This window comes from Leptonychotes weddellii, chromosome 3 (genome assembly GCF_054177405.1).
Source record: "Leptonychotes weddellii isolate Sample4059 chromosome 3, ASM5417740v2, whole genome shotgun sequence".
Taxonomy (NCBI): Eukaryota; Metazoa; Chordata; class Mammalia; order Carnivora; family Phocidae; genus Leptonychotes; species Leptonychotes weddellii.
In genome coordinates this window covers 78,569,639-78,594,371 of record NC_138371.1, presented here as the reverse complement: position 1 = coordinate 78,594,371, position 24,733 = coordinate 78,569,639, and the positions used below count along the sequence as shown (strand labels likewise).

The following is a 24,733-nucleotide window of genomic DNA, read 5'->3' as shown; positions in this document are numbered from 1 at the left end:
GGAAGTCTGCTTCCTCTGCTCCTCCTCCTGCTTGTCTTGTGTTCTCTCTCCCTCAAATAAATAAATAAAATCTTTTTAAAAATAAATAAATAAATAAAATCTTTAAAAAAAGAAAAACATATTAGCAATTCAAACCCTAACACAATGGATCTCAGCATTTGGCTTTTGTTCCCACCGCAAAACACGTGGCAAATGATGTTCACGCATGGGGCAGTGTTTCATGTCATGGACGTTTAAGGATTTGTGCAATCTCCAGGACGCTAGCTAAACCTCCACCGCTCCTCATTCCCTCAAGACTGCAAATGGAAATGTGAGTGTGTGAGAATGAAATTATTGGAGGAATGACTTTGAATCTTCTGCTCTAATTTATTTTTAAGTAAATCCGTTGAAAACGATTATTAATCCCTAATTCCGTCTGAACCACCTCCCAAAGAATCCCAACAAGCACTCATGCCTCAAGAGTGCATTTAGAACCACTGACCCAGATCAACGACATTCTTCTAAAGTTAGATAATCATCTCTGCTCTGAATTTTTAGAAACTCGGTGTACATTTAAATACCAATAACCAAAGCCAGCCAGTGCCATAATTTGAGCACTCATTTTGCTTTATTACTGTATGGTTTTCTCCTACTTGGCTTCCTTTCCCTCTTCCCCATATGGAAGATTGGATGGTAGAGGGGGGCGGGGTAGCTGGTTAGCGCTCCCGAGAGCAGGTACTTCCCCTCGCCCGCAGTCTCTGGGTCTCTCAGGCCACCACTGACAAGTGTTGATATGTGGAAGTAGTTAGCTCAGGTCGACGGTCCCTGCAACCATGCTGGGAGCAGTCACTTCAATGGAAAGCTCTGTGGTCCCTGCCAGCTCCTCTGGTCCACAGATGTCTCAGGACGCAGCCCCGCCCTTTCTCGGTTGCCGAAGTGGGGTTTGCAAACGATCCGGCACACCAGACTTGTAGCCGACCTTAAGGTGGACTTCCACAGAAGGTAGGAAATTTGTTGGCTTCAGAAAAAAAATTTTTTTTTAATATTTCATACACTCAAAAGATTTTTTTTTAGAAAGAACCCCTTCCTTTTCAATTCAGGTAGAAACGTTTTGTTCTTTCTGTGAATGAATCTTTTGCTTCTTTGGGGGGTAAATGTGGTTTTGCATACTTTAAGTTTACCCATAAATCCTTCTGAAAATGCAAACTGAAAGCACACTTTCCTTCTCATTAAATTCTATTATACCAAAAGAAAGATCTAAGTCTAACTGTAACAGGATCTAAGCAGTGCTGTAAGCCAGAACTCCGGGGCCACCTTGTAAATAGTACAACATGAGTACACTGGAGAGGGTCTGTCTCTCCATCCTGACTCCGATAAGCAATCGCTGTGTGAAGTCCAATCTATACATTACGTTAGTGGCTTAAACCCAAATAGGGTGACTGTGTAGCCTCTTTTAATTATTGCGAGACAGGGAACATGTTTGATAGAAAATGAAATCATTAAATACGATCTCTCTAGAATAATGTGACTGCTCTTTGACAGGCAGCATTGCTGGAACTTTATTTTTTCACATCTCAGTGGGTAAATAAAAACTTTGTTGAATTTAGGACATCCATGGGCATTTAAAAAAAAACTTGGCTTAAAGGCCAGGTTTTTTCAATTCAATGAGACAAAGGGGAATTGAAGAGAAGGAAAAAAGAGGAAAGAAAAGAAGGGAGAATAGAGAAATAGAACAGAAGGAAGCAAAAACAAAAAAAAAAAAGAGAGAAGGAAGGGAGGCAGAGAGGCAGGGAGGGAGAGAGACAAAAGAATAAAATATGGAAGTTAAATATACTGACAGCGCAGTTGCTTAAACATGCTGAACTTTCAGAGCGGATCAGCAAAGAGTTTGAAAGCTCAGGTGTTTCTCTAACTGTAATACATTGGGAAAATTCACACTGCTAAATGAGCCTCAAATTCTCACTTCCACCTGCATGAAACAGAAACACTGTTAGTGCACTGGGCTATAATCAAAACGATGCCGAAATGAGAACATGAGGATGCAAGACTTGTGAGATCCTTCTGTGTTGTGCTCCTCCACTATGAAACTCTAGAATTTGTAAACTTATATTTTAATATGCTACTAATAGGTTGCATTTGTTGCCTGTTCTGATTTAATAATTTTAAAAACATGCCACTCTTTATGAGGAAATTATTTTTAACACATGATAAAGATTCAGTGTTAATTTTTTTTCCCATTGAGAAATAGTTTCAAGGCTAAATACCCAAATCCAGTTCATGATCCTAAGGATTAGAAGTCAGCAAAATGCTGACGTAATGATGCAGAACCAGAAACAGGGAAGCCATTTGTGCGAAAGCTAGTGTACAGGTCTTGGAAGGACAAGCTAGGATGCTAGGAAGAAGACATAAAACTAAAGAGATACTTGGTTCCCTCTTACCACGTAGATATAAAACAACAAACCTAATAGCCATGTTTCAGATTAGCTCTATTATATGAGCATTTGTTTCACAAAAGAGCTATGTACAAAAGGGCATACCATATCTGAATGTCTGTAGGAGAAAACCATCTTATAATTACAAACTTATTTCGCACTAAAGATCTCTGGTTCCACTGTAAATATTTTTGTTGGGTGCCTGGGTGGCTCAGTCAGTTAAGCGTCCACCTTCAGCTCAGGTCATGATCCCAGGGTCCTGGGATGGAGCCCCGCATCTGGGTCCCTGCTCAGTGGGGAGCCTGCTTCTCCCTCTGCGTCTGCCTGCCGATCCCCTGGCTTGTGCTCGTGCTCTCGCTCTCTCTCAAATAAATAAATAAAATCTTAAAAAAAAATAAATATTTTGTTAATGGAGATGACATTGGAGAAAACTTTTCCATCTTTACACTATCAGTTTATACTGACCACATAGTTAGAAATGAAGATTTCTAAGATTTTTGCCTAACACATGTACATGTTTCTATTTCCACAAGTATAAATTATTTATTCTCCTGGATCTCCATTCATCAATCTCAAAATGGAGAAAATATAGAAAATGTATGTATTATGGATTTGCTTGTCTGCACTCTATTATAGAGCAATCCTTGCCCACATTTAAAGATTTACTTAAAGAGAATTTAAATATAAACAGATTCATATGCACGTGCATACATATTGGAAGAATGGAAAAAGGAGGAAATGTTACGAGACTTCCTCTCTAATTCTTTCTACCAAGCACCGCTTCTTACACGTATCGTGTTTGGAGTGTTCTTCCTTAAACAGATATCCGTTCTTTTCTCTCATCGGGAACGCGCACTAAGAGCAAATGATGCTGTATTCGTAATATTCGTGCCTTTTTTTCTTGGTGTTTTCTCCTGACGAACCACAAAGTTACTGTGGTAACTCTGTGGTGGCTGCTCGCAGTGGCCGAAAGCAGTGATGATTCTCACTCAAGTGCTCAACGGCAGCCTAACTTCAGGACAAAGGTGGATGCTGTCATGAGGAGAGCACCTGATTGGGGCTTCGGGGGTGGCAAGGAGGGCCGAAGGGAAGTGATGCTTTGCTTCTTTTAACCTGGTTTGTCAATGCGTCTTTGCACAATTTATTTACTTCTGACACTTAAATGCATGTGCAAATCCTCTGAGGGCTAAGTCATGTCATTAATCTTTTGTGGCGCGTTATTGTTATGCATATATACCAATTTTGCCAAAAATTCCCCATTACTTCTTCTTCGTTAAATAACAACAAGCTGTGAGGGTTAGTTCTGCATCAGCACTTCAATTTCCTCATGAAAGATTGGCCTGCTTTCTTTTGGGGTTGTGAGCACCCAGGCCAATATTACTCATGTCTTGTTACATAACAAAAGAAAACAAAGGCAACTTGAACAGTAATCTGGCTTCGCCTGTTTGTTCTGGACACCATTTTGGTCTGCACAACTCAGACTACAGGCTTTGTTTCCTTGTGTCCCTATACATGGAAAAATAAGGCAATGGAATATGCCAATCCCTTAGTCCTAGCTCTTGGCCAAATGGGCGCTGAGATTTAGCCAAATCTCCTCACCCATTTATGGAATGATATGTGCCCTTGCTAAGAAAATTCTCACCATCCCATTCAGCCTCATTCTCTTCTGAACCTGTGCACGAATCATGGCTGGTTACCCAGCAGAGCCAGTGCTTTACTTTGCATGTCAAAGCCTGCCGAACGTGCCATTCCTTCTCTGAAGGGCATCAGTACGCTGGCATCCCAGGTACCTCCCCGTGGAGGGTGACAAAGGTCTGGCTACGATCAACACCCTGTCCTAAGCCTGAATGAGTGTCGTATCTCTTGAACAGGTGTTGGGACCAAAGACCAGGACCAGCTCTAACTCTCGCAGCTTTTTCATGAGATAATAAGAATTTTAGGCAGGCTTGATGGAAATTTTGAGATTCATTGAATTGATAAATGTCAAATAAGTGGGGAAAGTAAGTGAGTGGTTTACGCACTGATTTGTCATCAATGGAGCTGTAGATCAGATGGCAACGTGATCCTTTTTAGAGCAGCTCTTGTCTTCCTCTGCTCAGATGCACCAAATGAAGCGCCCATTTGCTGACTAGAAATTCACAGTTGAGGTCGACTGATGATGCAGTGCAAACAAGCCTGTTCTGTTCCTCTGCTCACAGATAAACCGTGCCAAGCTTCACCTTTAAATAGCTCCATATTTAATTATGCGATATTTAGAAATAAAGTTCAGTCACAGTTCACTAATAATTTGTTCCCACCTAAGAGAGAGGAAAAAACAAAGAAAGAAAGAAAAAGAAAAAAAAACGATATTTAGCAATCAGGAACTCTTAAAAAGAAAAAAAAAATGGACAACTCAGTGCCAGGTTGCAACATAAAATAAAGCATTTATTTAAGGGAAAATCATAATAAACTAATTATAATAAAAATAAACTAAAAAATTTTTAGAGGGTGATATTGTTTTTCTATTTCACCATAAAACCTTAGGAAGTTATGGATTAACTTGAGCAAACAGAACCCGAAGAAGGTACAGTAGCTACTTTCTTGAAAACAAAACAATCTTTTCGTTCCTGCCATTTGTCGGAATTCTTCCTTCGGGCAAGCCGGACAGCTGCGCTAGTAGGTTTTTTAGTCATGGGTTATAAGCCCCACCTGGCTAGATTTGTTTAGCAGACAGCTGGCCGAATTAAATAAAAAGAATGGGACACAAAATGCTTCCCAAAAAAAGCTGAGAGAATACTTTTTGGAGGTTTTAGCCTTTTGGAGGTTTATGGTTTCCTCTCTACTTTTTTTCTTGCCTATATTCTCATACTACTATATGTGAATATATATCGTGGGTATTTTCCCTCAGTTATAATGCCATGGTTGAGGTAAAAATGCAGCACAAATGAAAACATCGAGTAAGCGTGTCTTGAACGACTTTTTTTTTTTTTTGAGTTAGAAATACCAATTTGCAGTTTATAAGTCCCCAAGAATGACATCAGTTTTAAATTAGCATTTTTTTATTTCTACATTTTCTTTGCTATTTTTTAAAGCCAATAAAATAGATTTTCTTCATCTGGAATGTTCTTTCTAGCTTAAAGATAAGAAGGAGTCTAAATTGTGGGAATGGCATCCTTCTGCATCTGTTTCTCTCACAAACCTATCAAATATCTAATTTTTGGCATGACTGCTGGCTCCGACAGGGGGATGACATAAACCAGCTTTGTGGTTACATGTTTCACTTTTAATCTCATGGAAATAAAAATCAGCACTGAAATGTCCCTTTACATGTGACAATTCGGGACTCTTTTCCAAAAGCCCAGGCAGAGGGGCGTTAACCTGGTTAAGCTTAACGCACAGCATATGCAGAAGTGTCATGCATTTTTACGCGAAAAGACACAAGGCAAACCTGCCTTCAGTAGAGCTTTGTTCCCATCGGAAGCACAGACTACAAACAATAGGACCTGTATGACTCAGTGGCGGCAAGTTACTCAAGAATGACTGAAATGCATACCAGGATGGGGAGATGAAATAGCTCACTTAATAACCCTACATCTTCTGTGTGTTTTGTCTCTTTCCATAAATGCGGCAGAACTAGTGGAATATTTCAACCATCATGGGTTTGCTACTTAGCACGGGGAGAATCCAGCTTTTCACTAAACACAGTAAATATAGTATGGAAGGCTCAAAAAAACCAAAATGGTTTGGACCTGATCCTGATTGGAGGAACTCCATGAAAATGGATTCCAACTGCTTATAAATGAGCAAGGGGGTGGGGGTGTGCTGGTTTTAAAGACAGCGCAGCAGAGAAACATTAATGCTGATACCCCGCTAGCACCTAAGAGGTGACAATGATTTGCTGCCACACCAAACGTTAAAACTCCTCAGAAGTTGAAATCTATTTATACAGCCCATGGAAATGTTCTGAATATTAAGGACCAGGCCAGGAAACAAACTCTTTAATTCATGACCTAATACTTGCTTTCCAGAGCAGAAGCCTGACTTGGCCCCTCTCCACCCAGCCTATGCATCTCCATGCAACGTAGACTTTATGGAGCCAGGCATGATCTGTTCACTGCAGAGGCCTGATTCTCCCTAAGCACTGATATCAATATCATACATTTCAAATACAAGGGAGGCCTGGGCAGGCTTAATCCCCGGGGCCCAAGTAAACTGAGTGTGGTCTCTAGGGGGGCTGTTGGCATAGAGCAAAAAGGCAGTGTTACTGTATATGTTTTCACATGGTTAGCAGAATGGGTCCCCATCAAAGACTGAGAAAACAGGCATGGTGAGAAGGGAGGAATGAGGTCACTCTAGGTTTCTGTCTGACCCTAAAAGACAATCCAATCTTGGCTGTCATCTGACAGTCTTCTATTTAGCTTGATAGATACAATTACATCTATCTAGCCAGATAATTACAGTACTGTGCATCTTCCATGTAGTGGTGGCTTAGCAGAATTAAAAGCTATACAATCCTTTTGTGTGTGCTAAGGAGCCTCTCCTTTTCTTCCTCATACAGATTTCCTCCTCCCCCACCCCCTGCCTCCCCCGCTCCCCCTGCCCAAGGAAAAGAAAGGGGAGAGAATCCCCTATAAATCATAAATTGTGATTCTGAGGTATCTGTAAACTTTCATAGGAATCCATCAATTCTGTCCTAGTTCAACTTGCATCTCAGCCAACTTCTTTACTAAAGAAAATTGATTCTTGTTTACTTCTTTCAGTAAGGAAAGTCATGATGAATTTTAATAGGATAACCCCCTAGTGTTAGAAAATCTCCCTCCTTTGGTTGTGGGAGCTTTGAAATTCGTAAATCAGAAATCAGCTTGGATTTTTTTAAAAAAAATATTTTTAGACAAATATAAAAGATCTCTACAAGTTTAAAGCTCAACCTTAATAATTGCTCAACAGCCATTTCTTCGTTTTGTTTTGTTTTGTTTTCTTCACCCCAATGAGTAGTACGTTATTCTGATACTCTGTTATAAGACACTTTACTTGCAAATTGACCTTCAATTGTTAAAGGAATCACCCACCACCAATAATATTTTATTACTGGATGAAAATTAATATTGTCCCTTACTATTTTAGCAGACACAAGCATTTAATTGGGGATGGTGTGTACTACTTAGTAAAATGAATATTCCTTGGAGAAAAAAAAAAGAGTGATTCTCTAAATGTTAATTCTGTTCATTGAAAGCCATGAGAGAAAAAGTTTATTGTTTTGGATAGAGGTAAACATATTGCTATGGGAATACTCCAGTGTAGATTCCGTAGCTATTATTCAAGATATCAAAACATCTCGTATTTAGCAACAGAAAATGTACTGCGTTATTTGTTGGGTCAAAAGATACTACCTACTCTTGAGAAGGTAATTTATTTTTCTTTGATTTTTAGAGTTCAATTTATAACATAACAAAAGATTACTAATTTCTTCCACCACCTAGAGCTTCAAGTCACTAATTAACTAATCCATTAAATGTATGTTTTCTGCACTTAAGGAACCAAAGAAACCTGCAGGCTCTGTCTATTCACCCAGGCATCGCTTTCCTGGTGGTGGAATGAAACCAGCTTCTTTGTGGGATGGAGCGATCACTGGATGCCAGCAACACTAACCTACAACGTGTAGAGGGGGAAATGCAGGCTAGCTCATCCGAAGGAAACTACAGGGGAATTTTAGATCAGCAGAATGCAATTATCCAAGTTGGAATTGTTCCAGGACACCAAAAGCGAACTTTAAAGGTGGGTAAATTGAATAGCGTTTCTCCCCAACTGCCGGGCAAGCAAGCACATCCCTGACAAGACTGGTGCTTGTTCTCTATACTTGACTTTACTTTGTGAAAACCAGTGGCCAAGGTCCTGGCCACTGTCACAGGAAATGGAGTGTGTAGACCATTTGAGCAGAATGGAGAGCATCAGATCTAATAACAGGCACCCTACACTCTACAGCTGTCTAAAAAGTGAAAGAAGATATTTTTAGAATCTGTTTCAAGACACAATATATTTGTTGAGCAGGTATTTAGGAAGACTACGTTTCCATCCCCTCTTGCATCTAAGTGGGACCACATGACTGAGTTCTGTCTGGCCAATAAAATGTGGGCGGAAATACATTACTCGACTTCTAGCTGGGCCATAAAACGCACCTCTTGATCTTCCAATTTCTCTGTCTCTGCTTCTCTGTCTGTCTCTGTCCCTGTCTGTCTGTCTGTCTCTCTCTCTCTCTCTCTCACACACACACACACACAAACACACGGAAGGGAAGGACCTTCTTGGAGAGCAGCTGCCCAGGAGAGTCACACAAGCTACATCAGAATGTATCAAGAACAAGGAGAAAAAAAACTTCTATTGTGTTAATATTCAGGAGTTTTTCTTATACTGACTAGAGATATCTTGACTAATATAATATCCATAATAAAAATGGAATTCTGTTGGGGTGCCTGGGTGGCTCAGTCATTAAGCGTCTGCCTTCGGCTCGGGTCATGATCTCAGGGTCCTGGGATCGAGCCCCACATCGGACTCCCTGCTCCGCGGGAAGCCTGCTTCTTCCTCTCCCACTCCCCCTGCTTGTGTTCCCTCTCTCGCTGTGGCTCTCTCTGTCAAATAAATGAAATCTTAAAAAAAAAATGGAATTCTCTTGAATTCCAAAATTGAGAAAGTTGAAAGTCACTCCATAAAGCAAGGATGTGATAAGACGTACATTTTCATCCAATCCTTGTGAGTATAAAATTTATACTAGTGTTCTGAGGGGGAAACTAAGCTAATACATTAAGCTGTAAGAACTTTACACAATTATTACAGTTTGACCTAGTAATTCTACTTCTAGAATCTATCCTTGAGGAAAAAATTTTTGTTCCTCGGATCATTGGTTATGATAACAAAAAAATTATACAGGTTTTATTATCAGTAATAGAGGGATAGTTACCAAAACTTTGGTTATGCCTTTATTAGGAAATGCTATGCAGTCATTAAAAATTGTATATGCAGTGAATATTTTAGTCACTGATTTGTTCAATAAGCTAATGTTTATTGAGCACCGTTTTTGGACTAGAACTTATTCTAGATGCTGGGGATATGATAATGAGCAACACAGAAAAAACATCCCTGCTCTTACGATGTATATATTTTTGGTGGGTAAGACTAACATGGTACAATAGACAAGTCAATAAATAAAATAATTGACACTAGTAACAAACTGGGAAAACGCTTCACTGAGAGTTAAGGAAACGAATTCTGACACTACATAGACACCGCACACACAGGCACACCAACACACAGAGTTAGAGAAAGTCTGCGGAGAAAAACCATAAAATTCTATCATATGCATATGCAATATTTCTAACCATGAACCCAAAGGCCATGAAACATATAAATCAGTTGCGTTGCTGTTGTATGAATTTGAAATATTAATTGTACAGCTCCGGTGTGGAGGGATCAATTTACATAGGGTACAAATGTAATTAGGCAGCTAACCAGCAACCACTTCTCAAAATGATTTTATTGTTACAAATCAAGTAACATTCTACAAAGTGATTTCAATTATTCAAAAGAAAACATTATTTTTTTAAATTTTTTGAAAGGCAAAGAAAGGGTGATGGGTTGAGATAGAAACTCGGGGCTAGCACTGATAACGGAGAGGAAAGCCTGTAGTAAGTCTAGCACAATAATGGTACGATGGTTCTCGTGGAAGCTGGGGCCCGGTGAATGGGTTCACATTCCCTCTCCCCATCCCTGCCCGGGAAGGAACACAAAGCAATTCATGAAACTGTTTCAGCTTTGTACTCCAGAGAATGCAAAAATTACTCCTCAAGTGAAAAATTAAAGAATCACTAGAGCTCTGAAGTGGACACTTAAATTTTCCCTTACGATTTCCTCTGTTTTCAGGGGCACTTTATACGCTATGGTGGGATGGGTTCATATGTCAATCCTCTAAGTGCTCCGTATGTTCGCTCACAAATGTCCAATGTCTATGCCATTTTCTTCCTGGGTTGGGGAATTGAGAATTATTTTTGTTTTAGTCTTCATACTTCTGCTTTCTTAAATATTTTCTAAAGAGAGTATGGCTTACTTTAAACATTAAATAAAAACAAAAATTAATGCGTACGGACATATACGTAAACACAAAAGTGTACTGAGGAAAACTTTTTAGCTGTGACCCAGACTTCTGCTACCACTGTAACACCACCTGGCACCTGCGTGGGTGCAAGTACACAATCGAGTCACGTTGTTGGCCGTGATGCTCCCAATCGGCCATCACCTGGCAGGTGAGCTTACGTAATGCCTTTGGGCTTCCTGCCACGCCCCTTAAAGACATAAATCACAAAGATGCTGGGTCCCCTGAAAGGCTGACCCTCTCCCCCAAAGTCCATTCACATTCATCCATCCATCATTTATTAGAGCCCCACACCTTCAGGGAAAGCCTGCAGAGCAGATAACATTTCAGAAGCAGCATATTTCCATAGAATTGGGAGAGAAAGCTTGTCCTTAATGGATCTCAATGAAAAATCTCCTCTGCACATAGGCAGAAGGGTCTGCAGTCCTGAACGAATCCCACCAGAACTAACTCTGTTGGCAGCACTGGGGAACTCTGAATCAAAGGGTTGGAAGGAATCTAAGTAAGACATCTAGTCCATCACCCTGCCTCCAGGCAATTTTCCAGACAGATGGGTATTTGTCCTGTTCTTAAAGCTCTCCACTGATCTGAGGAAAAAAAGACAAGGGTATTTATATCCATGATGTTTTCTTACCAAATGTGTAATATTTGCCACCTACACCATCTGCAGCAGTTCAGAATGTAGTAAGATTAAAAGTTAAACTCATTGATCTCAGGAAAGACAATGAAATGAAAATATTTTGCTTTATATAATGTAATTTCCCTCAAAGCTTTTGAGGAAGGCTTCATAAAATGGCATCAGTCGTTTAGGGCAACGAATGAAGCCTTTGCTTGACAAATGGCAATCACTGCAATTCTCACAACCCAGAAAAAACTCAGTAGTTACTGTTGCTCCTTAACGTGGTTCTGTAGAGGTTAAGTCCAAGGTCATAGGCTTACTCTCTGGGCAGGTCATTTAGCAATACTTTGTTCCATGGCTTTTAACCACAGCTCACCAGTCTCTCAAACATTCATCCTTTGTCACAAATACTTTAAGAGAATATGGATAAATTATCAAAAGTTCATGTTTTTGAGTGGAGTGGGGGCTCCTTTTTCTATCCCTCCAGTTATGTGCGTTGCCGTTTTTCTGCATGAAATGAACCTAATTCATTGTTTAGTATTTGGATAGAGAAATGAAATTTGAAGATCTCCCGGCCAGATTTTATAAAGAACTACCCAAACCCCAATCCCTTAATCCTCTTATCCGCATACCCGGTTTCTTCATATTTTGGAACTTGAGCTCTTTAAGATTCGACAGGTCACTTTCCCTGATGTTCCATATACTGACTGCCTAGCAACCTCTAGTGATTTTATTGCCATGTGGCCAACCCCAGGTTTGTTCCTTGGGCGTCTTTGTTCTTGAACCGACACCAGCCTAACAAGTCAATATTCAGTATTTGACATCTGCTGGTGAGGAGAAATGCCACCTCCACCCAGACAGAGACCACGGTTGGTCCTAGTATCTGTGCATGAGCGTGGTCAGGGCAAGGAACGTGAGTTAGATCTGTAAGAAACACCACTCTGGATAACCCAATCTCCAGCATCTAGTCCTAAGTTCCAGGTGTCATATACATGGATCCATCCTTAAACTTTCCCCAGGATCATTGCTAAAGGCATTGGAGGCAGTCAGGTCTATTTCTTTAGGAAAACTTTTTCTCAAAAGCTGTTCTGGCCGGGAGTAAGTCTGGCATTCAGAGCTTAGCCTAGAATGACTACAGCCCAGGTCTTATTGAAGGAACCATGATTTCAAATATGAGTTGCTCAAAAGTATAAGTTTTATAGGATTTATTCTCCCTAATACAGAAAGTTGGTGAAGGTGGCCCAACTTAGTTATGCACTTAGTATGTATAAGATGATCAAAGTTTTGGCAAAATTCTTCTGTACATGAGATATACTCCCAATGAACAGGGCATAAAGTAATGGAGAATCAACTACACTAGTACAGTAGAAAGAGAATCATCCTGGTAGTCTAGAGATCAGAGTTCATTTGACATTGGTATAAAGCAAGTATAAATTTATTCACATATAACACATAGTTCTAGAACAGTTCTAAGATAAAATCCACCAAGCCCTGGCCTTATAGCAAACTGGGAGCTCTCAGTAAACAAGGTAGAGTGACCTAAAACAGGTGAGGTCGGGGCTGGGGCCTTCTATGCTCAGACCAGTGAGACAGTAAGCCCAAGGCCAGTCCAAGCCTGCATGAATATCTAAAATTTCTGATCAAACAGTGAGATGGGACAGCACATTTTCTGAGGGAAAGTTATTCTCAGCATCTAGCAGTGCCTGAGTTGTTATTCAAAGAAGTGGATACTAAAATACTAAATATAATATTTATAAATAAATATATATAAATAGAAAATACTAAAAATAGTCCAGTCCTGGTCCACTGGCTGGCAGGATCTAGAGAAGAGAGAAAGGGGCAGGGCCCTGCAGACTGGGTGGGAGGCAAGTTGGCCTCTAGTCCCAGAGGGGGAATGAATAACTAAGAGACCTAAGACCCAGGAATCAACCCAGAGCACAGCTAGATTAGAAAATGAGTCGCACCTGCAGGGGAATAGGTAGAAAGGCTAAGGCGTCCCTGACTCCCCCAGCTGCTAGAGGACATCATCTGCGGTGATGCTCCACTCTCTGTGTACGAGTATTACCAACATACCTCCTTCGTTTCTTATAAGAGCCCTCAGAGGTAGTCAAAAAACGCTCATGAACAAAGAGCTCTCTGGCTAAATATATAGCCCGGAAGATGTTGCATGTTATCACTGCTACCCTGCCTCTATCATACTCTTAGAGAATCACAGTGCACATCCAAAGCTCTGAGATGTCCTGTATGAAAGAGACCGTTTCCAATTGCTTATTAACCCAGAATGTCCAATGAAACCACTTTCCCAGCACCCTAACAAATATACTTACATACTTGTACTTTCAGAAACATTTACAATCTTCTTTCTTACCCAGTGTTCTAAGGAACGGACTCTGAAAATTCCCGAGAAATACATGTGCTTTGTAACACAAAAAATTAAACAAATGTAAAACAGTGTTATTGTGGCCAATTTGTGCTGGTAAAATGAGTAAGATGGTGGTGTTGGAAGCCATTAATGGAGTAGTGGTGCTTATGCTTGGATCACTATAGATCTACCAAGACAACAAAAGGTGGCTAAAGGTCTGAATTTTCTGGCACAACATACACCACAGATGAGGCATATATTTGGGTTTAAAAAAACATACAGCGTGAATGAATGAATGAATGAATGAATGCGTAAATGAGAGAAAGTACAAATAATATCATATATTCCATCCCTGGAGAATATATTTTCCTTTGAGGGAGACAATAAATTTCTTTCACACTGTGCCCAAATGGTGGCATAGTTCTCCCAGGATGAGCCAACCATCATAATTATAAACTCACAGGGTATTTGCTCCAGAAAAGTGTCTTTTTCCTACTGGCCCCTTCCCAGCAAAGACTATCTCCTTGCAGGGACTTGTGGATTTTCTACCACCTCTGAATTCCCAAATCAATAGCCAGCCTTGTGCCATTGCTTCTATGGAAGACTTAGGTCCTGAGCCGTTGGATGTATATATTTGTTGAGGTGGGAGAGGAAAAAAAGATGGTCTCATAGGAAATTACAGTTAAAAAAACAAAACAAAACAAAAAGTGTTTTAATAAGAAGTTTCTCGGAGCCTTTAGTATGCTAATGGACATTGTGGTTTCCTAAAAACAGGTTGAGAAGGAGTGGACACGCTATAAAGCATTTTCTAAGCTGTAAAATTTTCCACAAAACTTTATGTCCATGGAGCATTTGGGGGGAGATGCTGTGCTGGCTTCCTTAACTTTCCTTATTGTGCTTAGCTAGAACTATCTTTAAGGGTTATTGTAAAGAATGAATGAGACAATGTGAGCAATATTTCCTAGCATAGTCACACACAGCGGAGCTTCAAAAAATAATGTTCCTAATAACCTGCAGGTATTAGGCAAACATAATTATCCTCATTTTGTGAATGAGGAAACTGAGGTTCACAGGAGTTGAGTGACTTGTCTTTAGTCAAAGAGCCAAACTAGGGCTTCTGCCTCCAAATCCAAAAAGCTTTCTCCTGGGCCACTGCTTCTGGCCCCTGGGCAGCTCTCACCCCACAACTACATCATTACCTACCATGATGTCACATCCACCCAGAAATCAATTTTGCATGAAACACTCTGAGTAAACCAAGTGGGAGCCTCATTGGTTTGAATTCAATTCTTTTGAGGGCTTGCGATCAGAAAACATGTGCTATCCAATTTTTCCCACACATGCCACTTCTGAGCTGGCCTATCACTGGGGGCCTGGGCAGTGTGGTCTGTTTGAGGCCAATAATCATATCACCATTGTAATGAGTGGCAAATCCTATGTAATTTACACATTAAAAGGAGGCTGAGATGCATGGAAAAACCCAGCCCCCATTTGTCTAATGAAATTAAAGCTCTTAGCCAAATACTGGTGCTGAAAAGAGATGTTTGGGAAGGGCTCTCGCGGGCTCTCTCGCCCCTGCCTCTGAAGAAGAGGGTGAGTGTTCTTTATTCATGATCCCGCCTCTACCTAAATCACTCCCACAATGGGACCTCTAAACCAAGGGGCCCTGTCTGGGAGCATGATTTACGCATAGCTGAGGCCAGGCGGGGCTTACAAAGGCATTATGACTAGTTATTTTCAATGACAATTGAAGGGAAAAAGAAAGCAGCAAAGATGTTCTGTGGCTTGGCAGGCAAAGCACTAAACTGCCCCTGCCTCCTTCCCCAAACGGCAGCAAAGAAAGTTTTGAGACATACCTGATAAAGCAATTATTTTAAGATATTTTTCTCATTCAGTGGTAGCTGGACGGTATCATAAAACAAGTGTGACTAATACAGCATTTGGAGGAGCCGCACGGAGCCAAAGCTCTGGAACAAAACATTGGTCCCATGACAAGGCAAGAAGAGGTGGCTGGCTCTAGCATTCAATGGCTGTCCAACTTCTTCTGAGCTCCCCAAGACTGAAATTCCCCCTTACGTCGGGGAACCAGCCATGTTGAGGTGAGATGAAACAAAACAACCCACATATAATTGGGTGTCAGTCTGAAAGTCAAGAACCTACCGTCATGAAGCTAGTTAGTCCATAGAATGCTTTCATTTGGCCCATGAATGGCAAATACATGGAAATACTGTAGAGTATGTGGATTTAAGAATATCAGTGGAAGCATCAGGGCAATAATGTGTGCAAAGGAATGGCCAGAGTATACAGGAAAACAGCTAACACACCTTATCCCTGGCTTAACCAACTTCTCATAGGCAAATGCATGTGATGAAAAGAAGGGCTCATACACACGTGCTCACACATACACACCTGAATCAGGAAAAAGAGGTGTGTTAAGAAGTATCATTCTCCATTTTCCTCACCTTCCATAAAATGTTTCAAAATCTAGACACTGTCTGATTCCAACCTCATTTCCTACCACTCTCCTCCACTCCCTATACTCTAACCACATCCTTCTTTATCTTCCTCAATCACATCAAATGCATTTCCGTTTCAAGACATTCTGCCTGTAATATTCTGTCCTAGGATCCTCATACAGGCAGCTCTTTCTTTTTTTTTTTAAATATTTTATTTATTTATTTGACAGAGAGAGAGAGAGCCAGAGAGACAAGTGGGGGAAACAGCAGAGGGAGAGGGAGAAGCAGATCCCCGCTGAGCAAGGAGCCTGATGCGGGGCTTGATCCCAGGACCCTGAGATCATGACCTGAGCTGAAGGCAGCTGCTTAACCGACTGAGCCACCCAGGAGCCCCCAGCTAGCTCTTTCTCATCCAAGTAGATTTTTGCGGGTTCTAAGTACATCAGATCAAATATATTTAAAAACACTCATATTAAATAAAATTTACGTAAAATAAGAACAGTTGAGTTTCAGTTGATTAGCAACAATAGACATTTTGTATGCATTCAAATGAACATTGTTGATTTAAATTCTGCAGTATTCTTTTCTTTTTTTTTCCTTTAAGTAAACTCGACTCCAACATGGGGCTCAAACTCATGACCCCGAGATCAAGAGTCACATGCTCTACTGACTGAACCAGTCAGGTGCCCCTCTGCAGTATTTTTTTCATAAATTATTGGCAATAACGTTTTTTCCAGGTTTGAAATACTTTCGTAAGCCCTTAAAAAACTCGTAGCCAACATTAACTAATAGATGAAATATTTCTGTTCTTACCATTTGAGTTCAGGACAAATAGCATCACATACTCAGAAGAGGTGTTTTCTAACTATCCCTTCCAAAATATCCACCCATTTCACATTCAGTGACTCTCTACCATTTATTGTACTTTTTATAGTCACTATATGACTGAATGAATTCACACATCCTAGGTTAATTCCACAATAATACTGATTTAAATTTGCATTTGTATAGGACTCATAACTAAACTGTAGTAGTTTCAACAGTAACAATTCGAGATGCCATTTTCAAAGGTATCTGGTATTGTAGGGTAGGAGGCTGGTCAGTGGCTCAGTTTTAAGTTTTAAATATAAAATAAATAAATGCATACATACATACATACATACTTCCAACAGAGAAACTTTAAAATCCAATTTTGTATCTGGTTGAAATTTTGGTTCTCATAGAGAAGAGAAAGCCAACAGAGAGAACATGACCCAGCTCTCAGGGTAGGTGGGCAGAAAGCATAACCAGAACCCAAATTTATAGAGACGATTGAAAGAGAGCAAATCTTCCCATTAAAATCGATATATAAAACATTGGGATGTAAAGTCTGTAGTTTCATAAGTGCACCAACAAAATCCAAGCTTAGCAACAAAATACTTTTAGGTATAAATCAGATATCTTGGTGCAAACTATGGGACAGAGAATGTAGCACTCACTCATGAAGCCCCAGACCAGAAAAGAATGTAATGTTATCATTCAGCCTTCAGAAAGAGTAATGGCAAGCAGGTATCAGAGCCCATGGAGTGGTGATTTACATACAACTCCCTTTACAGAGACTGTATTTGAATTACCTTCCACAAAGCACTTTGTTTTTAAGAAAAATCTTTTGTTAAACAACACCTCCTGATATTTTGATAGACAGATGCCAGGACCAAATGAATCTTATGAAATTGTTAGAATTTTAGTTCTGGGATCCAGAGTAGACTAAGTCAACCATTGCATAATTCTGATTTAAATAGTTTGTGTGTTGTATGTTGGCTGTCTTATTTCATTTCCTCAGTAACTGTATATGTAGGTAAAAAATATATTGTCCTTGTTTTGTGGTAAAGAAACAGATGCTCAGAGAAATTAGATTCCTGTTTTAGTTAGAATAGGTCAAGCTTATGCGACAGTAACAAGCAATTCCAAAAGAAACAAGCTATGCACATACAAAGTCACACAGGCTGGCTACCTCTTCGTGGCAGCTTCCTCTTTACAGCAGGCTCAGCAATATGAATTGTTTTCATTTTGTAGCTCTGTCACCTCAACATGTGGCTACCCTGTAAGTTGGGAAAGAAGGAAGTGAAGAGTTACATAGGAGTGTTTCTTGGACTTAACACAGGAGTGATACACATAATCTCTCTCTATATTTCATTGGCCAGAACCAGTCACACAATCCTATTTAAAAGCAACGTTGCTGGGAACTATAGCTTTCCATATTCCCAAGAAAGAGGAATTTGATATGGAATCTGTCTCTCTCGCAGTGCCTAAGATCAAACAGCAAATAAAGTGAAAGAGCTAAGACTTGGCCCTAATCTGACAGCAACCCAGTACTCTTTCCAGAACTCTAAGCTGGAAAATAAAGATTGTGGTTTGTTTTGTTTTGTTTTTGTTCTGCTTCTGTTTCCAGGACCCAGCATATACCTGACATATGGAAGATACTCAAAATAGTTCCTATAATAGAAGGAGGGAAAGCAGAGATGGAGGGAAAGAGAAAAGGATGGAGAGAGGAAGGGAGAAAATACAGAAGATCTTTATTGTTTCTTAATTTCATGATTGATTGATTCTTTGAAGTATGGTAAAGGACAGATATGATATAGCCACTACTTCCCAGCCTTACAATGTCTTTTCACAGCGCTGAAGTGAAGAAGTCAAAATGTAGAGACCGGTATGGCCACCTTCAAGTGGCCACCCTGCAAATATCTCCATCAATGGAGGAAGAGAGACGGGTAGAGAAAGAAGATTAAGGAAAGAAAGAAAAGATTAAGAAAAAAAGACTAGGTATCTCTTATGGGGAGGAAACAGAGGCAAAAGGAATTCATTTGGAATGTATATTGGTATATAATATGCCTTGAGTTCTTTTCCAGGAAGGTGACATGTAAAGGAAATGCTACGGCAAAATTATTTAATAAAAAGAATACTGGATTTCTTCTGTGCTGTACAATTTACGGTAGAATCAAAGGACCACGCTTTTACACAGCCCTTACAGGAAAAGCAAAACAGGGGCAAGCAGAAATAAATTAAGTATCTGCCATTGACTGTCATGGATAGCACCAGCTTATTGAGCTAATACTTTATTAGTGTGCTATAGCTTGGATGATGATGGTCTTTTTATTGTTTTTGTGGTAACTCTTTATTTTAAGTATCTTATCATTATGAATTCATTTAGTATTGATTGCAATAGCACTGATCATAAAGAATTAATTTGGCCTTACCATGAATATCATACACACTTATATAAGAGTTTAGCTGTAATTCAAAATTAATTAATATGGTAAAATTTTATTGCCTTTGCAATTTTGCAATCTTTTTAAATGCATCTAAGGTATTTTTTTTCAGCAGGTAGTACCTAGCAGAAAATCTACCTAAGGCATTTTTCTCTGGAAGACAACTTCATTTAATGATAAATGGAAAATCTACCTTAAAAGAAATTCTTCGTGTCTTAAAATATTTGTGATCCCAGCTCCAGAATTTGGGGTTACCAAAAGACTGAAGCCTTGAGTCCTAGAAAAATGATCATGTCTTCTGGGTGTTCCCACTTCCGTGGCATGGCTAGGATGAGCAACATAATTGAAGGTTTATCTCTCTTCAGTATCTTCTGTCTCTCACCTAAGATGATTTGTCCCTGTCAGAGTAAAGGGCCCCCAGCAAAGGAACTCCATTTACTTATAATGATACTGAATTACCAGAAGGTACAATTCCGGGCATACTTCTAGCTAGTTGAGATTGTTGAATGTAGGTATTAGTGGGAATCTGGTGAGGTTGGGTCTAAATCAAATGGCACGTGTCTGGAATGCCTGTCTATGGCCTTCAGTGACAATCCACTCCACTGTTTTCTGTTGCTGCTACTGTCCGGAATGGGGGCATGTGTAGACCTATTGGGACATCATGCTACAGATGGCCGGCCTTACACAGATCTGGACTAGGGTGTCATTCAAGGACTGCTACTAAAAGCCACCAATGTCTTAAAATAATCTCTTCCCTCCACCCTCTCAGTGTTCGGAAAGTCTTTGAGGCTTCTCATCATCCCTATTGAAAATGTAAATGTCACTTAGATCTAATAGAATAATCCATTTACCCACCAGGAATTTATCAGTAAGCAATCCAACATATGCAATCACTATGACTGAATAAAATATTGAAATTTTAATGAAAAGGTGGGAACTGAGAAACAATACGGAGGATGGGAGACTGCCCAAAAGGCAGCCCTTGTGGAATGTCTCTATAGTAGGCCCTAGAATCCCAGGGACCAGCAGAGATCCTGAGAAGAGGTAAAGGAGCACACAGAACTGAAACGGAATCTTGAAGACAAAATTTTGGTCAAGGACAGTGCAAGATCAGCCAGTTAGCAGGCCAGAGAAGAACTAGGGGTGGCTTAGCCCAGGTGGAGTCAGCAGAGAGCAGCTGGGTGCCAGGAAACTCACAGAGCCCTGGCAAGCACTAAGGGCTCCCTGCTGTCAGGGGATATGCTAATGGAAAATGACATTAGAATACAAAGTAGGTAGTCAGCAGCAAAATTGATTTGGAGGGGGATATAGGCCTGTGCCCCAATGACTTAGCCCATTGTCAGAGCCCAGAGCCAGAGCAGTAGATATGGGCAAGGCAGGACAACCCAAAACTCATAGCAGAAGTGCTTGTGGCATCCCCAATAGGAAAGAACCTGTTACGGAGTAAGCTAAAAATGCCAACTATAAAGAGACGAGTTCCGGAGCGATCAGGGATTTCCGGGGTATCACTCTGAAATGTTTCTTAGGATTCCTGAATCTGTTTTACTGAAAGCGTCTTCAGCGATACTAAAAATTGGTTTCCTCTTTTCCAATACATAGCACTTGTAACTTTCAAAGGGACCCTTAGAGGAAATTCAGCCTCATTGGCAAAGCCAGTTTCAGGAAGTTCTTCCAAGCTGCCATCCCTCGCAGTATAAGCTCTCCCTTCTTCTAACTTCCACTGTGCTTTCTCTCGGGGAAACCATAAAAATGAAAAGAAGCCACACCTTTCACTAGCCAAACTCTCTCTTACAGTTGTACAGAAATGTAATTATCACCCTTGTCTTAGGTAGTAAATACCAGAAGTTTTTTAGTTGGCATAAACAAAGATTGTCCTACTCCTGTCTGATACCAAAAAGGTATATACAAGTCTATTCTTATCTTTCTAATTACTGATATTTTCTTCGTGTCAGTTAATAACACACTGCAAATCAAATAACACAGCTGCTGAACAGAAGATTCTGAAGTCCAGAATTCACCTGTCCCACCAGATTAGTTAAAGGTTTCAGGAAAAGGGAAGACCAAAGAGAACTGAAGTAATTTGGTTCTTAACACCTTAAATAAGCATGTCATTTGATTAGAGGTGTTTCAGGGTGTCTTCAGTGGCAAAGATGCCCCCCTTCCTGATAAACACCAAGTTCAGCACCTCAAAGTGACTATGTGAGCATATGCATTCGCCCTTAAAAATTAGCAGAGGATCTCACTGAGGTAAGAGGGTATTCTTTATTTGTGCTATGGGAAGCAATAATGGAGATTTGCACTTCTTCAGTATAGGATAGGATTTCCCAGAATGCTGACTAACAGAACCAGTCGGAGGTTTATTGATGTAGCGCCGTATTGAAAACACAGGTTTATTAATAAAGAGCTTCATGAGAGTCTGAGAGGCAAAAGGAGATAGCAAATGATACGATGGCACGAAAAATAGGAAGACCGTGTGAAAAAGCGTGTGGCTTGAGAAATGTGACCAGGAGATTAACTGCCGGGATCAACTTAGAAGCTTAAGCATTCAGGGAAAACATTCAAGTGGACTCTATGCTAACAGAGCCTTTTCCTTCTGTTTGCAGGTTTCAATAACCACAAACGTCTCTTAGCATTTCCCTCCCTTAGGAAGACAATATCAGACGGCTGGCATTGATTTCTTAAAATTATACTGGCAAAAAGATAAACAAAGCTCAAGATATAGAAATACATTTTACACTAAAAAAAAAAAAAAAAAGGAAAAAGAAAGAAAAAAACCACACTGAAACCAAATCCTCATATTTCTTGGCTCACGGTAGCAGGCTGACTAGTTACCCAAAATGAGCTTACTGCAAAATCACTCTGTTCTCACCACAGGCACAATTTACCAACTGGGTGCAACAGACACTGGGCTGGCTCCTGAACTTCTCTCCTCCAATTAAGCTGCACAACCTGTTACCATTTTGCCAATGGACTCTATTTACTTAGGTTCTGCATAACTTGCCAAGTGCTCACTCTGTGGAATTCCCAGCAAAGAGAAAGGAACAATTGGGGGAAATTTTTGTTAACATCCTTTCTTTTAACTTTCCCTAGCAGAGGGGAATGCATCAACGTGGAGCAGATGTGCTGAGACCAAATGCTCTCTTCCTCATGATTACGGTTGGTTATACCTGTGGATAGGCGAGCTAATTCCGCCGCAAATGTGCAAGAGAGGGTAGTACTAACGTACAATGTGTGGTCCTGGAGGCTTTGTTCCCACGTAATAGGGTGCTTCGTTTCACGAGACCTGGCACGTTGAGAAGAAAACTGAAGCAAAACAGCCCTGTGCCGTTGGAATCATGAGCTATCTCCGTGCGGCTTAGAGAGTGCCCAAGTTCTCGGCGATGTTGACATAAATATCATGGAATTTATTATTTGGAGTTGGAAAATAATGATTCTTTCTGCTTAATGTGCTCGGCGACTCTGCACCCGATTGTTTTCTGCCATTTGAGAATGCCCGAGGATGTCATTAAAACTACGTGTATCAATATTAAACCTTTACAAGTAGTTGACTAAATGAGCTGTTATTATCTTTGTTTCTGACAATAGTGTACCTTTTTACTTCATTTATCAGTAACTAGGTGTAGTCGATTGCACTTTGGTATTGATCCCAATATCCATACCCATCACAGACTACCTTTCTTCAAGGTCATCGTAAGGTCGAGTTATGATCAATATGAATTGACTGTCTGCAAATAAATTTATGTAGCTGACATTATTGCAAGTAATACCTTTTTTCAAATTAAGGTGGACTACTTTGTGAAGCATATGTGTTTGAAATATTAATGGTAACATCATCCAACTCTGCATAATGAACCAGCCTCCCCATAATTTACGAGTCCCCTTTGTAGAACTGAAAGTTACATAAGCTCCCCAATAACCATTTTTAAATAACACCTGCAGGGTTTCAAGCTTCGGATTTAGTGTGGATGCTAATTATGTTTTCCAAGCAATGGTATTCTCCTATGTAGCCCCTATGTGCATTTTGATTTCCAATTTTCAAGTCTCATTTCTATCATTGCTATTTCAAAGTTCAGTGGAATATTTAGTCATCCTAATCAGAGGACCGCATTTGATAAAACCAACTTTCTTGATAGTAGAAACAGCACTATCAAAATGCAGCGTGGATTCCAATGCCATCTCCCTACCATGGGCCCCTCAAACTGTGGAGAGACGCACTTGTGATCAGCCTATTAGCCACTGGATGTCACTGACGCTTACATAAATGGAGCTTAAGGGGCATTTATCTGACTGTAAAAATCATGACTTCAGTAGAAAGCAGTTTAGCTAGAAACATTTCACTCAGGCAATTTCTAATTTCAGAAAAATAGGCTCATAAAGCTCACAAAGGCGATACCCAACTTCAAGCGTGATTAGTTTCAGTTGTTTGTTTCAGCTTTAACTGGGATATGAATAAACAGCAAGTTTTGGGGGTGCATTCCATTTTGACAGCACCTGCCATTCTGCTTTTAAAGGGACACTGCCCAGTCAGGTTTGTGACATCCTGAAAGGCTTATCAGCAAGTCCAAATCATAAAACAATACCTTGGGAAATCCTTTTAATTCTATAATTATTGTTTTGTGTATAACACAACATTCTACATTTAACTGTTTTCATGAGAATATATAGTCTTATAAAAATTAAAGGTTATTTGAAAAAAAAAATTAAAGGTTATTTGAAGCAATTCAAATGTACTTCTTTTGGTACAAATGATTTGGATTCAGATTTTAAACAAGAAATTGGGCTTTGTAAAGCATAATTAATGATGACAAGTGTCAGAAAAACATCATCAAATGTATTATAAAATGGCTTCCACCATAAAATTCATTCTCAAATCAGATTATGGCAAAGGAACATAATTTTCCTTGACTGTTTCATGAATTCTCTTTCCAGGACATATCAGGGAAACCAATCAGATCTATCAGTAGATGGTCTACAGTGTAAATATGAAAAGATGCAGTAGGTTGGAAAGTTCTAACAAAATAAGGATTTATCTTTTGTCTTGAATATAGACACAAAGCAAATGTAGTATGTGAGTGGCTTGGAGAAAAGGCACTATATAAGAGCAAAGAATTATGACAAATGACATCGCAACAGACACGCTGCCATTCCAGAGCTTGAGCCATTTGAGAAGCTATTTTGAATTAATAACGCATGCCATCGTGATTACATTTGCTTAGCAGATACATTTTAAGAAATAACAGCCTGCAAGAGGAAACTGAAACAATAGTTCTCTATCTTTATGTAACATATAATTGCCATTTTTCTTCAGAGAGAAAAGGTTCCAAGTCCATAGGAACTAGAGTCTAGGTTTTTATTTTTAAGTGGCTATATACTTGTGTATACATCAAAATAAATTTAATATCCACCCCCCCAAAAAATATTATATTACTAGAAATAGAAATTCATGGGGACCAGATCACCCACTGGTAGCTCACATTGTCAGAGCTGAAGCGAGGTGGGGGGAGGGGGCGGGTGG

General features: G+C 39.9%; 1 long non-coding RNA gene across 1 annotated transcript; it reads left to right on the top strand.

Moving 5' to 3' along the window:
- The first annotated feature begins 341 nt into the window (after nucleotides 1–341).
- LOC145720800 (uncharacterized) lies at nucleotides 342–22,753 on the top strand. The gene is made up of 3 exons (XR_014144011.1): nucleotides 342–981; nucleotides 7,925–8,165; nucleotides 21,822–22,753. It is a non-coding gene; the product is annotated as an uncharacterized LOC145720800 (long non-coding RNA).
- Nucleotides 22,754–24,733: the final 1,980 nt, after the last annotated feature.